This window comes from Artibeus jamaicensis, unplaced genomic scaffold, assembly GCF_021234435.1.
Source record: "Artibeus jamaicensis isolate MK-2021 breed Jamaican fruit bat unplaced genomic scaffold, CSHL_Jam_final scaffold_1019, whole genome shotgun sequence".
Lineage (NCBI taxonomy): Eukaryota > Metazoa > Chordata > Mammalia > Chiroptera > Phyllostomidae > Artibeus > Artibeus jamaicensis.
In genome coordinates, this window is record NW_026522025.1 from 34,634,223 (window position 1) to 34,646,621 (window position 12,399).

The following is a 12,399-nucleotide window of genomic DNA, read 5'->3' on the forward strand; positions in this document are numbered from 1 at the left end:
TCTGCCTTTGACTTTTAGGAGACAACTGGGCTCCTTCCAGCCCAATCCCATCCTGAAGGTGGGGAGATCCCTGGCCTCAAGGCCAATTAACCCAGTAGGCTCAGAGCGCCTAGGGCTCATCATACTCTTAGAGGCCCACAACAATGATTTAATTTCTTTTACAGTCAGAAGAAAAATGAATATATAAAAAAGCTGACATAATAATAACTCCAGCCTGGATGATATTTATCATTCTATCATCACAATCGTAAACTATAGTTTATATTTATTTAAGGAGAAAGAATCCCATGAAGGGAAAAAAACCAACCAGGGTTCTTGAATGCCATAGCAGGGCCCTGGCTGTCCTGAGAGAACAGCAAAGCTGGCCCAGGCCACCGCAGCCCCGGGCGGGGCTGCTCCTGCCACCAGCTTCCGGGAGAAAGCCAGCTCTGCAGGCAGGAAGGCAAGGGCTTCCTAATCTCCCCGATCTCCCAAAGAAGGCAAATTCTGTACAGTATACCCTCTCCCTCTACTCAAGGACCCAAAATAAGGGAAATGCAATAGGCTGTCACTCTTCTCCCAAATAAGACAACCCCAGGTGTAACTTCATTCCCTGAATCTCAAATGAAGAGGGCTCATCAATGACTTCATTTCCTTTTCCCTCAAAAGTCAAGATCAAGCGTGACCTCCCCTCCAATCCGGCAAGATTGGGCTTGATGTCACCTCCCTCTCCCCCCCAGACCCCCTCCCTCCCTTCCTGCCTGGCTGATGACACATTTCCATCCAGACTGCTGCTCAGAAGTAGCTACGCCTGTAGGTGTGGGTGTCTGGCTGGGCGCTGCTTCCTCTTGGCCACAGGGCAGCCCTCTAAAAGGCAGCTCCGAGTCAGTGAGGAGTGACAAGCTGTGACTCAGCACTGTGGCAGACATATTTATTCAAGGCTCAATATTAAATAGGGAATTTTTAGGCCAGCCTGGAGGGCAGGATGAGCCAACCCAGTATGACAAACTAAAAAGCAAAAGGGGAAATTCAGGGCTGAGAAATTCCTAGAAAAGAATTTATAAGCTTGGCTGGGAGAAGGTTGCTTGAGCTGACAGGGCTGCCAGACAGGGCTGCCCTCAGGCCTGCAGCAGCTCATGACCCTGCAAGCACCCAGAAGCCTGGCCATTTGTCTGTCCGGTTCCCCCATGTCCTTTTGACCTCTGCAGGCACTGGGTCCTCCATCTGTAAAAGGTTGAGAAGGACGTGCCCAGAAGGCGGGGCAGCCCCAGTGTGCGAGGGGAACTCAGCGTCCAGTGAGCAGCATTACATCTTCAGCCCAGTTTTCATTCATGAGAAAGGAGCAGAACCGGAAAGAAGTTAACCTTGTAAATAAAACGCTGAATGGGATGTCAACAGTGCATATGAACCTAAAACTGCTCTAAAAAAGTCTATTTTTAAAAATTGAGATTTTAAAAAATAGTCTGTCCTATGGCCACAAAACCCAGCTTAGAATCATGAGAAGTTTTGTTTTGGCTCAAGAGAGAGACCAGGTGAGCAGACCACCTTTACCATCGCGACGGTAGGAGCCACAAGCAAGTCGCCTTTTCCTTTCCTCATGCCTTCGGCATGTCCCGTGGTGTTACAGTCCCTCACTGTGTGCAGCTAGCTGCTCTGTACGCTACAGCTAGGAAGAGAGTTATAGCGGAGAGTCCTGGGAGAGAGATTCTGGCATGTGAATAGCTCAACAATTCATTCTTGAGCAAAAGGTTTTATATTCAAAGCCTCAGCTTTGTCATCTGTTAAATGAAAATAAAAATGCTGTCTTACGGAACTGTCATATAGATCCATTTTCACTGAAATCTTCACCACCCACCCTGTTTAAAAAGAGCTACACCCTCCCCTTTTGAGCCTCACCAGTGCATCCTCGTTTTATTCTTCTACAACACATGTATCATCGCCTCCACATCATATATTTCACTTTTTAAATTTTTTTTAAAAATTTTTAATTTTTTTATTGATTATGCCATTACAGTTGTTCTATTCCCCCCTCATTCCCCTCCACCCTACCCCCCTGTCCCCATTATTACCCCCCCTTTAGTTTATGGCCACATGTCTCAAGGTCTTTAGATTCTGTATTTCCCATACTATTCTTGCCCCCCATCTATTTTCTACCTACCATCTATGCTACTTATTTTCTGTACCTTCTCCTCCTCCCACTCCCCTGTTGCTAACCCTCCATGAGATCTTCATTTCTATGTTTCCACTCCTGATCTAGCTGTCCTTTTAGTTTGCTTTTGTTTTAGGTGTGGTTGTTAATAACTGTGAGTTTGCTGTCCTTTCACTGTTTATGTTTTTTTTAACTTCTTTTTCTTAGATAAGTCCCTTTAACATTTCATATAATAAGGGCTTGATGATGATAAACTCCTTGAATTTGATCTTATCTGAGAAGCACTTTATCTGTCCTTCCATTCTAAATGAAAGTTTTGCTGGATAGAGCAGTCTTGGTTGTAGGCCTTTGGTTTTCATGACTTGGAATACCTCTTTCCAGCCCCTTCTTGCCTGTAAGGTCTCTTTTGAGAAATCAGCTGACAGTCTGATGGGAACTCCTTTGTATGTGACTGTCTCCTTATCTCTTGCTGCTTCTAGGATTCTCTCCTTCATTTTAATCTTGGCTAATGTAATTATGATGTGCCTTGGTGTGTTTCTTCTTGGGTCCAACTTCTTTGGGACTATCTAAGCTTCCTGGATTTCCTGGAAGTCTATTTCCTTTGCCAGATTGAGGAAATTCTCCTTTATTATTTGTTCAAATAAGTTTTCCACTCGTGGCTGTTCCTTTCCCCCTTCTGGTACCCCTATAATTTGGATATTGGAGCGTTTAAAGATGTCCTGCAGGTTCCTAAGACTCTCCTCATTTTTTTGAATTCTTGCTTCTTCACTCTTTTCTGTTTGGCCATTATTTGCTTTCTTCTGGTCCACTCCATTGATTTAAGTCCCAGTTTCCTTTTCATCGCTATTGGTTTCCTGTGAAATTCCATTCATTTCAATTAGTTTCGCCTTCATATATTTGTCTAATTTGTGGCTATAATCAACCAGTTCTGTGAGGATCCTGATCACCAGTGTTTTAAACTGTGCATGAGAGTTTTGCTATTTCTTCATCACTTAGATTTATAGGCTCTGGGGCTTTGAGATCTTCTTGAGCCATTTTTGGTCTGTTCGCGCCTGTTAAGTATGAGGAGCTGAGCCTTGGACTCCCAGGTGGCTGGGTTGTGACGCTGTATGTGGGGGCGTGGTCAGAGCAGGGATGGCACCCTCTGCTGTTTTGCACTGCTAGGTGAGGAGCAGTGCCTTAGGTGGTTCACCAGGGCCGGGCCACTCAGAGTCGCTGGGTTATGATGCTGTATGTGGAGGCGGGGTCAGAGCGGGGAAATGGTGGTGCCCTCTGCTGCCGCTGCCGCGGGGACCCATTGGGTCCCGTCCAATTGCCCACTCCCTCGCTTGTCTATCTGCGCACGAATGCGCGACCACAGTCAACCCACAGCCCTGCTCCCTCGCTGTTTTCCCAAGGTTGCTCGCTGGGTCGCTTACTAGGTCCAACCCTGCGCCTGGATTCCACGCGCCTGAGTCCGTCTGACCAAGTTTTCCTGTGCTACCCCACTCCGCCAGCTGCTGGTTTCGCCCCTCTTACCAGTCAGGCTGAAGACTTTGTTGTTAACAGACTTCCAAAAAGTTCAATTTTCTGTGTTCTGGCTGTGTTTTCTGTTGCTAATATTTAATTGTCTCTAAACTTGGTTGTGTGAGAAAGCACGGTGTCTCCATCTTGGCGGAAGTCCTAAATTTTCTTTATCTCCCTTTGGAATATAACTTCGGTGAAGGCAGGGGTTTTTGTCTGCTTTATTTTGTATCCCAGCACCTGGAACATTTTCTAATATATAATCAGTCCTGAGTTCATTATTGGATAAATAATTCATCGATAATTGAATTATCCATGATAATAAATTCATGTAAACAATTCATGTAAAGTGCTCACTCAGCACAATGGCTGGCACATGCCAAGTATGTAATACATGTTAACTTTTATTATTTGTATTATTCTATGGTGCAAATTTCTTGAAAGGAAGAATGGTGAATGAAAGGGTAAAGTCAGCCCTATTTGCTGTTGTGGCACCATTTGCTGAGCAGGCCTGTGACCCCGTTAAACACGACTCCCGTTTTACTTGTCTGAGCTTGTCCCCAGGACTGGGAATGACTGGAAAGCAAGAGCAGCACTAACCACTCCCTGCAGCCACAGGTGGGAGATAACATTGGAACAAACTGCAGCCTCATGTTACAGCACCTCCAACAGCCTGTAACACTGGGGCCAGGGGTTACTTAACAGCAACCAGGGGCCACCTAACAGGAACCCCCCACCCTTTTCTTAATCCAGTTGTAATCCAATAAAAACTCAAAGCCCCCACTCTTCAATGCTGGTGTATCTCTCCACACCAAGCCCCTCTCCTTTCTTGGAGGGTGAATAAAAACTTTATTCTCTACACTTTCTTCTTTTTGTGAATTCTTTCACAGCCTGCATCACTGACCACCATAACAGTGAGGTTCCAGAGAGGAGAGAAAGACAAGCAAAAAAGAGATTTAGGGGGGATCCAGAAACATAGAAACAGACTTCTTACATGCGTAGTTCTCATTCCTTAAGGCTGAAGCATCTCTGAGCCAGGTGCAAACAGCAGTACTCTAAGCACATTTTCATTGCTCCCCGAGGCTGGGCATCTTTGCACAGGACAGAACTACATATAACCATGCTCGTGTCTGGATATGTGAGGAGATATTGGAGATCTAGGAGTACATGAAAGACAAAACGCCTCACCCCTACTGTGTGCACCCCAAGGATGGGACCCTTTTCCTTGGCAGCTGGAATTTAGGATTCCCTCCAGGTGATGCTACGGCCTAGTCTTTTCCTCCTAGCGGACCCCTATCCTCCAGCCAGCCCTGCTGGAGGCATGCAATACTAACACTTAAACTAGGTCGAACTAGGAAGAGTGCTTTTGGGGTTTAAATGTTGAACAAGTAACATAAAAGGACATCTGAAGAGGGATAATGGGGTGTTAAAGAAAGGCTGCAGGACATGGAATCAGCTGACCTAGAATGGTGGCTTGATAAGTGCCCACTTGACAAGATTAAACTGCATTTCCCAGAATTCCCTTCCCTGCCCATTTCCCATCAGAGAGATTCTTGGGATTTGGAGGGCAAAAGTGAAGCTGTAGCCATTGTGTAGCTCACAGGGGTTGCCACCACTCTGCTGGCTCCCGCAGACAGGAGTCTTTTATTGTTGTTCTTGCCTCCCCAGAGTTCTGCAGTGTCCGCCCACCACCTCTGTCCCTCCCAGGTGAAGTACCAGCACTTTCTCAGGGGCTTGGAGAGACAGGGCTTTACACGAAAAAAGCGTGTGAGTAGACTTGTAGGCACCAGACTGGTGGGGAAGTATTTTTGGGGTGGTTTTCCCCCAATCCCACTGTGACTGGCATCATATACTTTATTTGGATTCACAAAAAGGTGATTATTCATTAGCTAACTAGCAGAGAATACAGATACCTTAAACAAAGCCTTCACTGTTTAAACTCTCAGTTTTAGGGATGTGCTGGGATATGGAGCTATTCCAACCCACTCAATGCTTCAGCTCTACCTGCCCCCCCATGTCACGCCTACACCCTTCACCCAGGCACTCTCTCCCCTGCCTCCTGCCGTGTTATCTCTCTGTGCTCCGTCAATCTTGTCAAAAATGAACAAAGGGGTATGAGCTACCCTAGGACGGCTTGACACAGAAAAAAGGTCTTTTCGAAACCTCAGAATGTCATTATGAACTAGATGAGAAAAAACATGATGGACTGTCTTGGCTTTTCCCAAGTCAGTTTCTGTGGAAAAGACATTGAACACTTGCCTCATGGGTTAACAATATGAGACAGTTAAATGGAGGATGGCGAAAAGAGAAAGAAGAAGGGAATGAACAAATATTTTCTTTTTTTGTTAAGTATCTGATTTGGGTGCCAAAGCTCATAAATTTTTGAGTACAGTCAGCCACAATGATAGATGATTCTCCAAATTAAAAGCCAAACATTGGCAAAACAGAAAGCCTATTTGGTCCATCACATGCCTACTCTAAAGGAGGCAGAGAAATAAACTCTCTATACCCCCCCCCACAGGTTTCCTAATACTGCTACTGCCATCCCCAAATCCTGGCTCCTTCAAAGTATCACCCCTTTGCTCTGCCAGAGAATGCCAGTCTTTACAAGAAGGAAATCCAAGGTCGCTTACTTCCATATAAACAAAATATTTTATCAGCTGCCAAGTTCATTTTTCTAATGTATTCTCACCCAATAACTTAAGCGTGGTACTCTGAGCAGAGTCCAACTGGGGTAATTCCATTCTCCCGACCGAATTCCCCCAAGGAGTTTGAACTGGACATGACATTATCCTGCACTTCTTCAGCTGTCCTCTTCATCAAACTAATGCTTTTCATCCCCCAAGGATGATGGCGATAAGAGGTGGAATTCCTAAAAAGGGATTATTCTTAAGAATTTAGTGATGAGAGGTTCCGTGATATGGATTTAGTAAAGTTCTTTGGAAGTCAAGTCTGGATTCATCTATTCAACAAATAGTCATTAAAATATGTGTCAAGTGCTGTTCTCAACATTGCAGGTGCAGCCTGACATGAGAAAAGGTTTCTGCCCTCAAGAAATAAATATTAGAATAAATGTACAGGGTGAGGTTGCAGAGAGGGAGGCAGGATTCAGCCCATTTAAGCCACTCTATGGAGTTTGGATATTATTGTAAGCACAGATGGAGAGTACTGGTGGGATGACATGATTTCTTTCACCCGAAGATTGCCATGAAGAAGTGGAGCCACTACACAGGATAGCTGTGGGTCAGGCTTCTAACATTTTGCTATTTTTCACTGAAATTGAATCATTCTGGAGTCAGCTCAACTGCAGACATATTTTCCTCTCTGCAAGCCTCCAAAGATCATTGAATCTTAGTGCAAAGAGCCAAGGAGTCCAAAGTCATGGTTGACTGAGCCGTCGGCATTGCACTGCTGCATGACAAATGCTGCCTCCTTCTTCCCCTCTAGCTGGTTGTACTTCATAGGCTCCCTTTGATTATATGGGACACCAGACAAGAGAGGGTAAATGAAGAAGCATTAGCTCATCTCCACTTCTCCAACAGCTGCCCGTGGTCTGCTAAAGGCTGTTCAGTGGCGAAATCAAGGAGCAGAAGTATTTATACGTGTACGTGACTTACTGAGTGGCAGCATTCTTAAAAGTGCATTACCATTGGCAAAGAATCATTGAAAACTTTCTATGTATTGCCCACCCTGTAAACAGGGACAGACATAAATTAAAAAGTTATAGAATCTGAGAATACAAGGGAAAATTAATTGTCGTCAAGTCCAACATTCCACCCAGTTCAGCATTCTCCCATGCAGTCCTCCAGGGTTCTTTACCCCTCTTATGTCATCTGAGGGCCAAGTGATGACAATTTAATTGCACATTGTTCTGTTGGATAAGGAAAGTCATTTACTGCAGTACAGCAAAGCAATGCTCTCTCTCTATCTTTCTCTCCCTCCCTCCACCTTCCACCCTCTTCCTCTCTCTCTCTCTAAAATTAATAAGTAAAAATGTTTAAATGAAAAAACAAAGAGCGGTCAAGTTCACACCCTGGAAAGGAAGCACTCAGTAAGTTTTCCAATCTCAGGAGCAAGAAGACAGAACAAAGGATACAGAGCTAAACAAGGGAATGCCCAGGATGCTGGTGAGTGACGAATACTGAGTAGGTGGATTAAAGGTGAGCAAGCCTGGGAAAATTCCTAAGGGTGATTTGTGCATTCTTAAAAGTGCATTACCATTGGCAAAGAATCATTGAGAACTTTCTATTTATTGTTCTTAGGATGGAATTTTTAATACAATTCTCACACAAATATGTACGATTGTGTCAAGTACACTCATACTTGGCAGAGGCTGGAAGGGAACTTATTTCCTACTTCTGCTAAATTGTCACTACCTTACATGAATAACCCCTTTCATTACTAAGAAATGGCAGAGATTCAGAATGTTTTCTGTATCTTCCTCCCTCTGGCCATAAGCTGTTCTCACATGAAATGCAGAGCGAATTGAATTCCTTTTCCTTGAGACAATACTTCAAGTAATTAAGAACAACTCCCAGGTCCTTATTCAATATTTCCTACCCTGGGCTATATGTTCCCAGACTGTTCCCTTCGACTGTTCTCAGCATAATGTCAGAGGTGCCAGACTTTCAAGAACTTTAGAAATTCAAGTCCAAATCTTTCATTTTACCCAAAAGGAAGATGAGGTTTAGAAAGGTGAAAGGATGCTGGGTAGGTGATAGATTTTTTCCATTGTCTCCTGGAAGTGACAGTGTCTCCAGAACTCAAAACTGGATGTCTTAATTCCAATCCCAGAGTTCAACCCATATCTTTCAATAACCCTCACCATCCCACTCACCTTCCTCAGGACTCATTCCAGCTTCTCAGACCTTCTCTAAATGCAGCCCCTGATGCTGAACCCACTGGCAGATGTGTCCAGCCAGCCAAGAGAATAGGGCAATTGGTATCTACTTTATTCTAAACTCTATACACCCATTAATGCTGCTTTGATTCCTCCAGATCTCTTTGACAGGCCCTGATGATTCATATGGGGCATGTGGTTAAGAAAACCCATTGTGCTGTTGTTTTGAACTTGAAATGTGTCAAGCAAGATATTTTCCACCTTGTACTAGAATGATTTGTTTTTACTTTAACCTAGGTATAGGACTTTATATTGAATTCTCCGAATATCATTTTGTTAATTTAGATATATCCTTCCATCTGGCTGAGATATTTTTGAATGTTAATTCTCTTATCAGGCATATTAACTAACCACCCATGTTTTAGGACACACACAGACTCAGTCAACACACTGTGGCAAAGGCAGTTGCCATGGACTCTCCTCCTTTTCCCAGAATTTGTTGTAATTGGGTGGGGGTCATGTGACTTCCTCTTGCCAATAAACTGTGGATGAAGGAGATGTCACTACTTCTCCAAGGCATTTAAGAGCTAGTGTGATTTTTTCCTAGTCTTGTATTCCCTGAAACAGAGACCTTGTAGGCCAAGTGCCTCAGATGTATAACCTTGGGGGGGTGGGGAGCTTACATGAGCCAGTGCAACATTTTCAAGACCGTTAACAGCACTCCATTCATTACTCAAAGACATCATGAAAGACTGGTTCAAAAGCCTTGTTAAAATCCAAATCTATTAAGTCCCAAGGACCATGGTAAACCACTGAAGGTTCTTAAGCATGGTGTGATAGACTCAGACTTGGATTTGAGAGATGCAGCTGGGTGGGGAGTGAATACAGGGATCCAAGACTAGAGGCAGGAGAGGTGTTAGGAGGCTGGCTCATGATCATCTGGGAAGGTAATTATGATTATTGGAGCTGAGATGACCTGCTTAAAAACACACTTCTATCACAGGCACTTCATTTCCACTTCTGTCAACGTTGTTGGATTATTGGTGAATCAGAGAAATGACAAAGTCCTTATTCCTGACCCTGGCTCCTGCCGGCCACTCTCCTTGGTCCCGCCCCAGACCCCTTCCTCTTTCTTCTAGCCACTTGTTTTTCTGTTCACTTCAGCGCCTTAAGGACTCTCTCCAAAGTTGGACTTTTGCACAGCTCTTTCTTCTGTTTAGGATGCTTTCCCACCCTGTCTCTGTCTCCAGGCTAATTCCTCAAACATTGAGGAATTTCTTAGGAAAACCGAGATAACAGTTTTCCTGCCTCTAGTCTTGGATCCCCCAAAGGGGTCCTCTGAACCCCTACACTAAGTCAGACCCACTTGCTCAAATACCATTCGCCCCGTACCCTTCCCCTTTCAGAGCACTCGACACTGCTGCGGCCACTTCTTACTAGAGCATTTTCTCTTTCCTTTGAGGCTAAAGAATTCCTCGAGGGCAAAAACAGTGTCTTTTGTGCTTACCACAGAGAACTTAGAACAGAATGAAATGGGTGTTTAAATAATATTTAGTGGATAGAATTGCCCAATAATAACGTTCTGGACCTGTGTCAGCACACATTGAGAAGCTAAGCAGATTGCAGGTTTCAGAATCTCCCTCTGTGCCCTCTGCCCTCGTCCAGATTCTGCGTACTTCCTCTTTGCTGCAGTGTTGCTCAGAGACGACCTACAGTGAATTTCTGTCGCAACAGCAAGTTCTTTCCATTTGCTGAGATTGGTATCGCTTTATTGCAGGGAGTCACAAACTACAGCCCGGACCAAAGCGGGCTAGCTGCCTGTTTATGAAGTTTTATTGGAACATAGTCACACCTATTTATTTCCAAATTATTGACGGCTGCTTTTACTCTAGAAAAGCAGAGTTGAACAGTTGAAACTGAAACCACATGGCCCACAAAGCCTGAAATTATCACCTTTACAGAAAAAATTTGCCAACCCCTGGTCTAGTATAAATACGTGAAGTAATTTGGGTATTTTTCCTAGCATCTCATCTGTGTGTAGCTTCCTTTTCTCCTTACACTCTTTTATCAGCCTTTACAATATAAAATTTATTCTTTCTAATAAAGAATTCAGGCCCTGGCTGGTGTGGCTCAGTTGCTGGGACATCATCCTTGGAACAGAAAGGTAGCCAGTTCAGTTCTCAGTAAGGACACATGTCTAGGTTCTCGTCCCGGTCCTCAATTGGGGGTGTGTGAGAGGCAACTAACTGTCACTGTTTCTCTCGCATATCGATGTTCCCTCTCTTTCTCCCTCCCTTCTACTCTCTCTAAAGATAAATAAATACAATCCTTTTTTAAAAACTAACATTAACTAATATTCAACAAATACCAAATGCAGTTCTAAACACTTGACAGTCATTTACTCATTTAATCATCATGAGATTCCCTGTATGGTAGATATTGTTATTATCCTAGGTTCATATGTGGGGAAACCGAGGTACATAGTGGTTAAGAACATTGTCCAAGCTCACAAAGCTAAGTGGTGCTTCTGGGACTTGAGCTCAAGCAACCTGCCTCCAGAACTCATGCTTTTATCCGCCCTGCTGACAAAGAGTTTTCCGACTGTGCCGGCTTTGAAACAGGTCCTCTAGCATCACTTCACCCACCTGCTTCCAACCCACAGCCACCCTACAGCCCTTGCTCTGGGGAAGTGTTCGAGTGCCCTTGGAGAAGGGCCAAACCGAGGCAGGAAGTGCTGGGGACGGGAGGAGGGGGAGCTCTTTAGGCCCCAAAGCCAGGGTGAACGTGGTGGTTTCTGGTAAGAACAAGTAGCTAGAGAGGTGGGTAAGGCTCAAGGGTTCCCCAGCCCCACTCCTGCCACATTAGGAGAGTCTTTCTCAGAACAGAGGAAAGGCTGACAGATGACTGACATCAATCATATTTAAAAACACGTGCCCTGTCCAGGGAAGCATCCCCAGATGTTCATGAGAGCAAAGTCCGGGTGGATGAGCCGCAACCGACCTTCAGCCCATCTGTTCCTCAGTCAGTCTCTGACTTTCAACCCTCACCTGCTCTCTCTTCGTGTCCCCAATTTCTCTTCTGTTCAACTCAAGCAGCCTCACAAACCACAACATACACTTATTATTGCCTGCAGTTTTTCAGATTTTATTAGGCGGTCTCTCTAAACAAGTGTAGCTCAAGTCCTTTTTTTAAAATGTATTTTATTGATTATGTTATTACAGTTGTCCCAGTTTTTCTTCCTTTCCCCTTCCTCTGCCTGATATCCCCATTCCCTCCAGCATTCCCCCCACTTAGTTCATTTCCATGGGTCATGCATATAAGTTCTTTGTCTTCTTCATTTCCTAGACTATTCTTGCCAACCCCCTGTCTATTTTGTGCAAGAGGCAATTGATCATCATATTTCTTAATTCCTGCACATTTCCCCCCATTCTGCCCTTTCCCCTTCCCAACTGATAGCCCTCCAAATGATCTCCATATCTAAGATTCTGTTCTTCTGGCTGTTTGCTTAGCTTATTATTTTAGACTCAGTTGTTGATAGTTGTGAATTTCTTGCTATTTTACTGGTTATAGTTTTGATCTTCTTTTTCTTAAATAACTCTCTTTAACATTTCATGTAATAATGGCTTGGTGATGATGCTCTTTTTTAGCTTTAGCTTGTCTGGGAAGCACTTTATCTGCCCTTCCATTCTAAATGATAGCTTTGCTAGATAGAATAATCTAGGTTGTAGGTCCTTGCTTTTCATCAACTTTGAATACTTCTTGCCAGTCCTTACCTGTAAAGTTTCTTTTGAGAAATCAGCTGATAGTCTTATGGGAACTCCTTTGTAGGTAATTCTCTGCTATTCTCTTCTTGTTTATAAGATTCTCTCTTTATCTTTAACCTTTGACATTTAATTATGGTGTGTCTTGGTGTGGTCCTCTTTAGGTA